The sequence below is a fragment of the Podarcis gaigeae genome (genome assembly GCF_964106915.1).
Source record: "Podarcis gaigeae genome assembly, chromosome: 1".
NCBI classification, from domain to species: domain Eukaryota; kingdom Metazoa; phylum Chordata; class Lepidosauria; order Squamata; family Lacertidae; genus Podarcis; species Podarcis gaigeae.
Window position 1 is genome coordinate 90,117,855 of NC_139678.1, and position 12,536 is coordinate 90,130,390.

Sequence of the window (12,536 nt, forward strand, 5' to 3'; positions counted from 1 at the left end):
CTGAAGAAGGGGGGGGCCGCTCTTGCTGACCCCGATGCCAAAAAGACTGTCTCCGTCTCTGTCAGTCTTAAACAAACCCGTTCAGAAAAATAAATCCTGCCAATCGCTTTCTTCCCTCCCCGCCGCCTTCCCGCGCGCGTTTGAGCCCATTCTATTTGTAATCGTCCCGGTCGGCCTTTAAAGAACCCCACAGGGAGGTCGCTGTAGCTTTAAGAGGCTAGAGCTGGGCTGATTGGACGCGAATGGGGAGGGGGCAGGAGAAGGCGTGACTGACGGGGAGGGGGCGGTTTCATGACCATCTCCTCGGAGTGCTTTTCCAAAGGGATGGATTTACTTTGAAGAGAAAGAAGCGCCAACTGGAGCCAGAGAGCGGCTTGTCCTGGACGGGCGCGGCTTGGGCCAAGCCGGGTGCTGACGGTGAGTGACTTCTGGGCTGCATAAAGCGCAATCTTTTTTGTTTTGTTTTCGCCCACCGAGAGGCGATGCATGTGAATCTTGAGCAGAGTTCTTCTATCAAAGCTTGCGATTGTCAAACGCTGCATAACCTTTAACTTGCAGATCTCTCATTTCCAGAAATGTAGATCTCTCTTCATATTAACTAGCCTGGCCAGAGTTATAATTCTACCCCTTCGAAGAGGTGCCAGTGAAGAACTTTGCCTGTGTAGTGCGCCTCTTTCCTGCAAACTATTTTCTGCTCTTTAAATGATTAAATATAGTTCTGTTCGGATGACCTAATTTGTTGGGCGATATAGGAAGAAGCCTCTTTTTTGGTAACAGTTTAGCAGTACAGTTATTTGTGAGCAATAATAATTTATGCAGCATACTTAGGAATGCTCCCCCCCCCGTCGGTTCTGTGTTTACTCAGAAGCATGTCCCATTGTACTAAGTGCGGTTTGTTTCCAAGCTAAATTTATACAGAACTGCAGCCTCAGTTGATCATAGTATATTTCACATGCCTGACCTTTATGCTTGGACTCTTCTCTGGCTGCTTTTGGAGATTCCTTTCAAGAATATACTTTTTTTAAAAAGGGGAAATGCATACACCTCTCTTTTCTAAAAGATCATTGGCTCAAAAACCGAAAGCCTCAGAACTGAAGCTATTGGCCTGAAAGGTACATAATAAAGAGCTGGAAACAAAAACAAAAAGCTGCTTCACAGCAGGGGAAGATGAAGGAAATGAATGAATAGCAAGCTTATACCACAGTAGCATGCACATTTACTCAGAAATAAGTCTCACTTTGTTCAATGGGACTTGCTCCCAAGTAAGTGGTTCTAGGGTTGCAGCCTCAACGAAGCTTTTTTTGTGTACACAAAGAACAACTAGCATACAGAATCTAATGTCCTGACTGAAAATCTGGTCTCTAGCTAGGTATGAAACAGATTTCATGCAGAAAAACCCAGTCAGTAGTTAAGCCAATTCATATAAGTAACAGATTGATTCTGTGTTGTGTAGTGTTGGGTTTGTCCAGAATCTGGCACTGTGGACTTGGCTAAGTGAAATATGAATAGTTGGAAAGTGGATTACCCCATCTCTGCCCAATTTCTTGTAGGAGTTTACAGCCGAAGCCTCTGTTCTTCTGCTCTTAAAGCAAGCCCCTGTCAGTCTTATTTTCAGGAAAGTATGCATAGGATTGCAGCCTTAAGAAAGAAACTGATACTGATCATTATTAATAGTTCAGAGGGTGTATCTGTGCTTGACAATGTCAAAACAAGAAAAGAATAGTTTTTCAGTGCATCAGATGGAATCGACTCTCATCCTCAGAAGCTTTTGTCACAGTAAACTTTTCAGCCTTTTTAAGGAGCTACTTTTTTGTGTCATGCACAAAGTAATAGACTAATATGGTTATCCCTCTGAGGGTCGAAATGTGAAATGGATGAGGTAAAATAACCTTGTGATGAACTGCTTCTCTCAAAAAGTTGCATGTGACTTGCCTCTTTGGCATGTAGCCATGTGACAGCATTGCCACACATCCAGCTTGCAACATTTAGAGCTTCTTTACACGTGATTTTCCTGCACAAATATGACTTGTACGTGGGGGGCAGGGGGAATTAGCACAATGTGTTATACCTATTCTATGCATTTTCGTCTCCTGCACTGGTGTGCATGGAAACCGTCACCCCTTTGTCACAACAACGCTTCAGCCACATTGCAAGTGGAGCTGCAAACTTGAGCCTGTAAGAGGGGAAACTGTTTGACTACATACGCCACATCACGGACATAGCCAGGATTTGGGGGGGGGGGGGCAGAATCGAGTTATCTGCAAGACAATTTTTTTATTTATTTACATGATTTAGGGGGGCAGTTGCCCTCCCTGCACCCCCATGCACCACATGCCATGTTTCTGCACTGCTTCCATATTCTCAGTTGGATCAGTTCAGAATGCAAATTATTGCTAGCCCATTTTATCACAGGACTAAAAGGCACTTTTGAAACTCATATTTGTGCCTTGCGTGAATGTCTCTGATGCATGGTGGAATATAGAAGAGATATGGAATGTTTGCAAGCATGTTTCCTTTTGTGCAGACAGGGAAGGAGGGCTGGTGAAAAGACTAGAGAGGAGATGGATGGGAGGAACTATAGCCACCTCATTAAACTAGGAGACAGTTCTTGGACCGGTCACTATCCTTAGTTCCACAGTAGACACTGATACCCTCCAGGTGTGAGCTCCACTCTCATCAGCTAGCATGGCCAATAGTTGGGAATGATAGAAGTTGTCATCAGCAACATCTGGAGGGCACCATGTTGCTTTCCCTTGTTTTAGTTTAATCTTTCTCAAGCTACTATTGTAAAATGAAGGAATGGATTTGGAAGAATGGCATAGTATAAGTAAATGACCTTTTAAACCAAGGCTTATTCATAATTTTAAATGCATTGCCTGTTTGTGGCTGGGTTTTTTGTGTTGTTGTTTTTTGTCTAGGAGTCTACATCACTTTCACAAGAAAGTAAAAGTATTATTTTGTGGTTGCGGAGAGATTTCTCTGCAGTGATGTGAAATGCCCTCCACTAAGTGGAGCAACTTGAGCCAACACTGATTTAGTCCAAGGTTTTAAGACATACTTGTTTGCTCTGAGTATTCAGTCCGGATTGTTTAACCTGCTCTGCGATTGGCGGATTTTAGCTGCCTTAATTTGCTGTAGCTACATTTAGTTACTCTGTTGTATGGTTGCCTTATTTGTTAACTTAGTATCCATTGAGAGGAATGTGGGTATAAGTATTTTCAATAAATAAAACGCAAAGACTTTAACACACTGGAGGATCAGAAGATACATATATCAAGCTGTTTGTATGCCACATTTCCACAGTTTATCCATGTTCAGGGTGGCTTACAACATGAAAATAATAATAATAACTGCAACATAACAAAAGCAGTCATAATCAATAAACAAAACATCAAAAATACGCAGCCAAACTGAACAATTTCCACATAAATCACAACAAGATCTAAAATAAAGATACAAAAAAACCAAGAAGAGTGCAACAGCCTCTGGTTTTGTCATTGGAGTCACTCAGGGCTCTGCCATCCAAGGCCAGGTGGGAAAAGGCCTGCAAGGCAAGGAGCAGGTCTTCCAGGACTCACAGCCAAAATGCTTCACAGATGCACACAAGAGTATCAAGTCTTGGTGAAGAGTCGATTGATACAACTAAATAGATGGTTCATTTTCCCCAAAGACAAGAGATGCATGAAGGAATCCATTGTGAATGCAGTGTGTGACAATCAAGTCAAGCGTGTTGTAGTGAATAGAGTGCTTGACTGGGTTCAACTGCTGATTCAGCCACTAAGCCATACAGTATTTCACTAACCTGGGTCCTCCCAATGTTTTGGACTACAACTCCCATCATCCTTAATCATTGGCCATGCTTCCTGGGACTGATGGGAGTTGTAGTCCAAAATACCTGGTGGTCGTGAAAGGCTGCACTAAACTCCTTGGACAGCCTTGGCCCATTTACTGTGTCCTAGCCTAACCAACTCACTGGGTTGCTGGGCGGATGAATGAGGATAACCTTCCATGGGCTGCCCTGATCTCCCTAAAAGTTAAATAGGACTATATGCCTCACTTGAGTCTTTCTGTTCCAAGCTTCCTGTGTTCCTATTACTGTCCCCGCCCCCACCTTTATCATTGGAACATTCTTGCATGATAGGTTATTCTTAAGCAAGACCTCCTAGTGAGATTCATGACTTATATAGCTATTAGCTTTCTTGTTTTCACAGGCATTTATGCCTTCATAGTATTGTATGGTGTGTGCTTTTATGTTTTCCTTTTTGGCAGCTTGCATTCTGCATGTTGCCACCTTTTATTGTTCATTGTGCTATGCCAAAAGCTGTAATCAAGTTTGTAATCTTCTAATATCTATTGTACTGCCCCACCAAACCAGTTGGACAAAATGTTTCAGATTAAGATATGAGCCCATTTGCCAAATGAGGTCTCCTCCTGATATCCTCCCGCAGGGGTGGGGACCCTGTGAACCTCCAGATCTTGTTGGATGCTTACAAACTATGGATCTTCTTCCCTGAAGTTACGACAACTCTTTGCTCTAAATATTTCCATCCTGCCTTTCTGTGAATTCTTCCCATCTGTTTGGAGGTGGTGTAAGACCCTCCTCATCCATTTAGCTCTGGATTTTTTAATTTTTTAAAAAACTGTTTTCTATAGTTCTTTAAGAAATTATGTAGTGATGTTGTATTTTCAGTTTTAATTCAGTTTTTTAAAGACATTCACTATGAACAACTCTGAATTGCTGTGAAAGTGGTATAGAAATATTTTAATTTTTAAAAATGCATTAATGAAACATATTTCCCTATTAGGAATCAGTCCCTTGATAATAATAATTTTAAAAGATGCATGTGTAGTGTTAGGGGGACTCTGTCAGCATCAAAAAGAAGCATTTATACCCTAAATATATTCAATACAACATGAAAGGTCCTGACCCTGAAACTGAATCTTCCCATAACATTTGCTGGAAATCGATGGACATTTTAAATGGCTGCAAAAATCCATTTGTGTGGGGCTGGGTTTTAGGATGGATGCAATTAAGAGAAATTAGCAAGGGAAAAGTTAACTGGCAAAGAAGTCCAATTTGCCCACGGCAGTGAAATACTCTCAGTATGGAATAAGGTGTGCTCTACAACTGCAGCTTCTGCTTGGGACTAATGAGTCAGGCAACTAATGAATAGTTACCATGGGTACACGCACAAAAAGTTGCCACCCCCTATTATAGGGGGTCACATTCATCAGCCCGGAGTTGAGACCAGGGAGGTACCAGACCATTGTAATGGAGTGGATGAGGGCCTATAAGCTGAAGCTGAATCTCAACAAGATGGAGATGCTGTGGGTAGGTGCTTCTCTCGTCTGGGAATTAGGTAGCCCAGCTCTAAACATGGTTACACACACACACACACACACACACACACGTAGTTCAGGAGCACTTTAGATCCTGCTTTGACCCTGGGTGCCCAGTGGTTTGCCAGCTATGGCCATTCTTGGACAGAGCGTGGCTATAGTAATCCACACTCTGATAATCTCTTGGTTAGATTACTGCAATGCACTGTACGTGGGGCTGCCCTTGAAAATGATTCAGCAGCTACTTCACGTATGTTAGTATAGGATTGATGTTTCCTCTTTTTTCCTGCCTGCTGACCTATGGAGAAAGAGCATCTCATCAGAATTGGCCCCCAGAACACTCTGCCTGCTGAAGGGGTGGCCTGCCAACTATTCTTAAATTTTGGAAAATACAGATAGGAGCTTATGAAATATATACTTTGTGGGTGTTCTAAATACTGAAGGTAGAATTCAACTTCACGCTGTTCCAATCGTTCATGCCTGCAGAAGCATTCCAGCTTGCCAGACAGAACAATGCCCCCCCCTCCTCCAATGTGCTCTTCTGGGCTTCTCCCAACCGCTGCCCCCAGGGCCAATTGCAGGGGGAGGAAAGCCCCATGATGCAAGTAGAGGGCTTTTGCTGATGTGCACAGGGCTTTTGCTGATGTGGCTGGTTAGGTGAATCTTGCCCTCAGATTCTTTGGATGTTACTAATTTGCCTGTCTCCTAGCTGTGGATATTTTATTTTTCAATTCTGCTAAAGCACACAAGAGTTGTCGGTTTTGCTATGTCTAGACAAAGAGGGTAGTGTCTTCAGCTTTGGATTGGTGTGACTTTTGCTGGTGGAGCTGCATTTATTATAACTGTAAAAATGGACAGGAACAGAAGGAAGTTCACTCCCTCAGATCTGGGTCCCGACCCACTGACTCATACTCTTAACAGCAAGGTCAGAGGTTATCACGCAGCCTATAGAAAGAAGATGGGAGTCTTGTATTACTAGGTTCACAAAGCAACCCTATGCTTGCTTAGTTGGAACAAAGCTCTATAGCTATGGACTGGGTTTCTTGACTATGTGATTTGATCACCCCTGCCTGATCAAGGTAGGCCCTAGCCCATCAAGACAAGCTTCGCCCCTCAATTCTGCTTACGCTCCAAGTCCTCCTCTGCCTGCTAGCCTATGTCCCTTTTGCCAAAGAGGGATAACTCTGCACAGTTTTCCTCTCATTGCAAGTAGGAGGCATAAGGGAGGGCTGTATTTGGGATTTCAGGACAGGGAGAGAGGGGCAAAGGGTTAAAGCTCCCCACCTCAGTGCCATGCATCCCAATCTGCTCTGTGTGCAGGCTATAAATGATGCAAAGGCAAGCTACATGTAGTTTGACCTTAAGTAATAATGACTCTGATTGAACTTCCGTGTAATCTGTTGCAGAGTGAGATCTTGTCATTCTGATCATATCAAGAATAGCTTTGGTGACCGCACACACACTCACGACTTTATTTGTCCAGGAAGGATGTGAAACCCAATTTCTGTTTACTAGCAGACTTGCGGGCTGATTTCACTTACTCACAGTTTTACAGAGGAAGTGAACATTGCATAAAATAAAACGCCTTTCCCCCTTTTTCCTTATGAGAGAGAGAGAGGGAGGGAGAGAGAGGGAGAGATTGATTCTTAAACTGGGTGGAACATCCCAAGAAAGCGAAAGGGGATGGATGAACAACTGATCGGCAATCTGAAACAGCAAAGGGGTTTTGCTTTTTGCATTCTCTGCCTTTATCGGCCTGAGAAATGTTAACAGCGTGAGGGTGGGGCTGCCAAAGAGACACCAGAGAGACATGAAAAAAATCAAACCTGATGGGTTCCGTCTGCCCAAGCAGCCGGACGCCAGCCCCGGCCATACGCAGGCTTGTGCTTTTAATTGGCAGCGGTGCATCGTGATGTAAGTGGAGAGCATGGAGATGATGAATCACGCTCGTAACTGGCACAGCGCCTCGCGTGTGCTTCCTAGCAGAAGACGCAGCAACAGGAGGCTAGGACTGCATGGAGCAAGAACTGCTCTGTGTGTGCCTCGGAAACTTCGTGCTATTCCGTGTGGAACAAATAAGTCATTATTGAGTGTGTTGATGGCTGAATGTGGGGCTAGGGTGGGGAATGAGGTGCTCAGCCATGTGATCACCCCCTACCTGAGTTCTTGCAAATAGAATTGAGGCAGGCAAGTATGTGTGTATGTGCATAATTATTTTCCATCTATATATGCAATGCAAGAAGAAGAATTCAGTTTAAAGCATCCATCACAAACCATATATCAAAGGGGGCATCCATTAATAATATGATCAACTCATTATTTTGAGTTCTCCAGTGTTGTAGATAAAATATGGAACTCACTTTCACAGGAGGCAGTGATGACCTCCAGTTTGGATGGTTTTATATATATATATATATAAAAGAAGAGACAAAATCGTGGAGGATAAGTCTGTCAGTGGCTGCTAGCCATTCTGGAGACTGTGCTCTGCTTCCACGGCTGGAGGTGAAATCCTTCTGAACACCAGTTGCTGGAAATCATGCTATTGTTCTCAGGTGCTGCTTGCTGTTTTCCATTTGGGGCATCTGTGAAAACAGGAAGGGACTACTGCATCTTTAGGGATGCGGGTGGCACTGTGGGTTAAACCACAGAGCCTAGGGCTTGCCGATCAGAAGGTCGGTGGTTTGAATCCCCACGACAGGGTGAGTTCCCATTGCTCGGTCCCTGCTGCTGCCAACCTAGCAGTTTGAAAGCACATTAAAGTGCAAGTAGATAAATAGGTTCTGCTCTGGCGGGAAGGTAAATGGCGTTTCCGTGCACTGCTCTGGTTCGCCAGCAGCGGCTTAGTCATGCTGGCCACATGACCCGGAAGCTGTATGCCGGCTCCCTCAGCCAATAAAGCGAAATGAGCGCCGCAACCCCAGAGTCGGTCACGACTGGACCTAATGGTCAGGGGTCCCTTTACCTTACTACATCTTAAAATACCATACCATAGCACCAAATACAATAAAGCCCTTAATTGATTCATTTTTCAAAATTCAAATCCTGTCTGTAATTGAGGAGTTCACTGCTGGATCAGACCCAAATCCCAAACTGGTCCAGCACCATCCTGTTTGTCTTTCACTTATATGGCAACATATAAAAAGCAGCTTCTTAGACTCTAGTCTTCCTCTAGTCTTCCTCTGAGTTGGTCATAGACTGGATGGACCATAGGTATATTGCAAAGCTAGAAGGAACCCAAGATGTTATCTGGCCAACTCTCCATCCCAAGGCAGAAGTCTCCACATACCAGCCAGACACATACTTCCCACAGTCCGGTATAACAAATCCAGCTTTCCAACATTTCAGACACAAGTATTTCCCATATCTGAGATCCCTGCAGCAACACTGATAGTAATATGTCATGCCAGCAAAGTGCAGAATCTGCTCCACAATGGTGTTCAGTGGGGCTTACACAGGTTTGCAGACTGAAGTTGCTTGAGAAGGGTAGATGATTCCTGCTCTTCCAAAGCTGTGTAAAAATGACAAGCTGCCTCAGCGTGAATGCCCTTTCAGTTACTTAAAACAGTCATTTGTGACATTTCGGTGTGACACAACTCTGTGGAAATCTAAATGTGAAAAAAGGAAAAGAAAAAAAGAACAGCTGAGTTTTCCTTATGCAGAGTTTTGGAATCCAATGTATTTCTACTTGATTTCTGAAGATTGGTATGAGCTGTGGAAATAATAAGAGTAGAAGGGTAGACGAAAGTGTTTTTCTAGTCTGTGCTATAATAACACACACACACATATACGTGTGTGTGTGTGTGTGTGTGTGTGTGTGTGTGTGTGTGTGTAAGGCAAATCTGATAAGTAATTCACTTTCAAGGCTACAAGGGGATCATATTATCCACAAGCTTGAGAAGGAACTTGAAAGGTTAAGGAAATACCACTCAGAACTATTGCTTTAAAGATCAAAGAGGTCGGACTCCTGTGAAATGCTGAGAAAGTAAAGAACATGAGGGACTGAGTCCCAATTTGAAACAGAACTTGTGCAAAAGCAGGAGATAAGAGAGCGGGCAAAAGCGGGATGGGTTTTGGGACAGCATTTGTTGCGGCAGTTTAGACTTGCTATGGAAATCTGGCAGGCAATGGGAGAGGGGGGGGGAGATCAATCACGCAAAACATGTTCTGTGTCTTCCTTCTGGAGTATCTGCTACGGACTCTTGCAGAAAGACCATCATATCCAGGACCATATTTCAAGAGGTAAAAATGCGGACACAAAAAGTTGCTGAGCTTTTTTAGGGCAATCACTGCCAGAGCCCCAGTTGCCAGAGCCTGAACCCAAACCACTCATGCACACACAAACAAAAAAATGGAAACCCAAAGTCCAGGGCATTTGCTTTAAAATGTAAAATTTCCTCCAAATGGGCATGTAGGGCCCCCAAAAGAGGACATGTCCAGAAATTCCCAGACATATGGCAACCCTACTTGGAGTCTTACCTGTTTTGTGGAAGGCAGCATGACAGTTGAGGCCTTCTGAGCTGGCCACATTGTGTTCCTAAATATGACTGGCAGAGATGCTACCTCTGATATTACCAGCAGCTACTCGCCATGATAGCTATGTTTTACCTGCACTGTCAGAGGTATTATGTCTCTGAATACCAGTTGCTGGGAATCTCAGGTGGGCAGAGTGCTGTTGTGCAGATTGCAGGCTTCTCACAGACATCTCATCAGCCACTGTGAGAATAGGATTCTGGACTTGATGGGCCACTGGCCTGTTCCAGCAAGCTCTGTTTTCCCCTATTCAGCTCCTTAGAATCATTGAGTTGGAAGGGACCTCGGTGGTCATCTAGTCCAAATCCACCCCTCACACAATGCAGGATCTGCATTGCAAGATGGAATCAGAGCTTCCCTAGCAGATGGTTGTCTGCCTTTGCTTTAGTACTCCAGTAATGTGGCGCTGTGGGTTAAAGCCTCAGTGCCTAGGACTTGCCAATCGAAAGGTCGGCGGTTCGAATCCCCACGGCGGGGTGCGCTCCCGCTGCTTGGTCCCAGCGCCTGCCAACCTAGCAGTTCGAAAGCACCTCCGGGTGCAAGTAGATAAATAGGGACCGCTTACCAGTGGGAAGGTAAATGGCGTTTCCGTGTGCGGCTCTGGCTCGCCAGATGCAGCTTTGTCACGCTGGCCACGTGACCCGGAAGTGTCTCCGGACAGCGCTGGCCCCTGGCCTCTTGAGTGAGATGGGCGCACAACCCCAGAGTCTGTCAAGACTGGCCCGTACGGGCAGGGGTACCTTTACCTTTACCTTTTAATGTGGAGCCTGCCACTCACTGAGCAGTCTGTCCCACTCTCTAACAGTTTTTACCATTAGAAATTTTCTCCTGATGTTTAGATGAAGTCTGTTTTCTTAGTATTATTATTATTATTTTATTTATATTCTGCTTATACCCGGAGGTCTCAGGACAGTTCACAGAAAAGATCAACATAAAACCCACAATATATTTAATCAAAACAACAACCCAATAACATCCCCCCCCCAAAAAAACACATTTTAAAAAGGAATAGGATGTCAACCAGATCAACCCAAGGCCTGGTTAAAAAGGAATGTTTTTGCCTAGCGCCGAAAGGTATACAATGAAGGTGTCAGGTGAACTTCCCTGGGGAGAGCATTCCACAGATGGGGAGCCACAGCAGAGAAGGCCCGTTCTTGTGTTGCCACCCTCCGGACCTCTCAAGGAGGAGGCACATCAAGGAGGGCCTCAGAAGATGATCTCAGGGTCCGAGTAGGTTCATATAGAAAGAGACGGTCCTTGAGGTATTGTGGTCCTGAGCCGTTTAAGACCTTATAGGTCAAAACCAGTACTTGAATTGGGCACGGAAACTAATTGGTAGCCAGTGCAGTCCTGCTCTCTACAACATCTTAAGTCTGTTCCATCTTCTCCGTTACAGCAGATCAGATATTTGAAAACTCTTGTCACATCTCCCAGCTAAGCACACCCAACTCTTTCAACCATTCCTCATTCAGCTGTTTCCAGAACACTGCCGTGGTCTTCCTCTGGACATGCTCCCGTGTCCGTAAGGATGTGGCTCCCAGATTTGAGCAAGGTGCGCCATATGCAGCAACATGCAGCATGAATCTGCAACCTCCTTTCCTTTTCCTGCCTTGGGATGCCCAGAGAGTTCAGCTGCAGCTGAACTGTTCAACATTCCCTGATATCCAGGTTTGAAACCCTGAGAGGTCTGGGTAGTTGTTGTTTTTTTTAAAAAAAAACCTAATAGTTGCGGTGTAACTCAATACAACATTGTAATACAATTTCTCCCTGCCCTCCCCATCAAACTGTGGCAGGATGGGGGTGGGATTTGCTGCAAATTCTTCACAGATGGCATACTTATGTGGGAGTCTGCATTTCAAATATGTTCATGTTCCAGGCTGTTTTAAAAAAAGAAATAGAAAAAAGTGGAGATTTTTTTTTCTCTGTGGAAAATAGATCTGACTTTAAAATGCCTCTTCTCTTCCCCCCACCCCCATTCCAATTAAAACAACCATCCCCTTTCATTTCTTGCAATACTTAGCTCTAATCTATACTATAGCTATTCCAAAAGGCTGTGTTATAATGTCACTGCCAGATTCAGCTCAGAAATGGTACCTGGTGGAAGGCCAGTTCAAAAACTTTTTTGTGCTTCTTTCAAGAGGTCCAAGTGCACCCATGGATGCTAGAATGGGGAGGGGCGCAGAAAGTACTGCTAAATTAGTCACTAGATGGACTTGGAAGTTTCTTCTTGCTGTTCTTGTTTAGGAGATACAATAATGTTCTTGTCTGTCTTCCCGAGTCGAGCATCCTCTAAGCCTTACATGACCGGAGGAAAGAACTTCGACTTGGTGTGCATCGTCTCCTCCCAGTATTGAAAACGCATTATTGTTATTATTCATTAAATTTGTATACTGCCCTTCATCCGCCGATCTCAGGGCGGTTCGCAACATAAAATTGCAATATAAAACACACAAAATAAATAGGAAAAATAAAAGCAAACCAATAATTCCCCTCCCTCACAACGTATTTAAAAGGGCATTGGATGCTAATCATCCAAAGGTCTAGTTGAAGAGGAACATTTTTTCCTTGTGCCTAAAGATCTATAATCTATAGCTGAACTTCTCTGAGGAGAGCGTTCCACAAATGGAGAGCCACTGCCAGCCTCTGGACTTCACGTGGAGGAGGCA

At 44.3% G+C, this 12,536-nt stretch overlaps 1 protein-coding gene across 2 annotated transcripts in view; it reads left to right on the forward strand.

The window, feature by feature from the left end:
* The first annotated feature begins 262 nt into the window (after window positions 1-262).
* Window positions 263-12,536, forward strand: part of MRAS (muscle RAS oncogene homolog) — a 43,953-nt gene continuing 31,679 nt past the window's right edge. Inside the window, exon 1 of one of the 2 annotated variants that reach the window (XM_083755982.1) lies at window positions 263-417. The gene's annotated coding sequence lies outside the window, so the exon portion shown is untranslated. The remainder of the gene's footprint in view (window positions 418-12,536) is intronic. The other variant, XM_083755984.1, reaches the window with a different exon arrangement.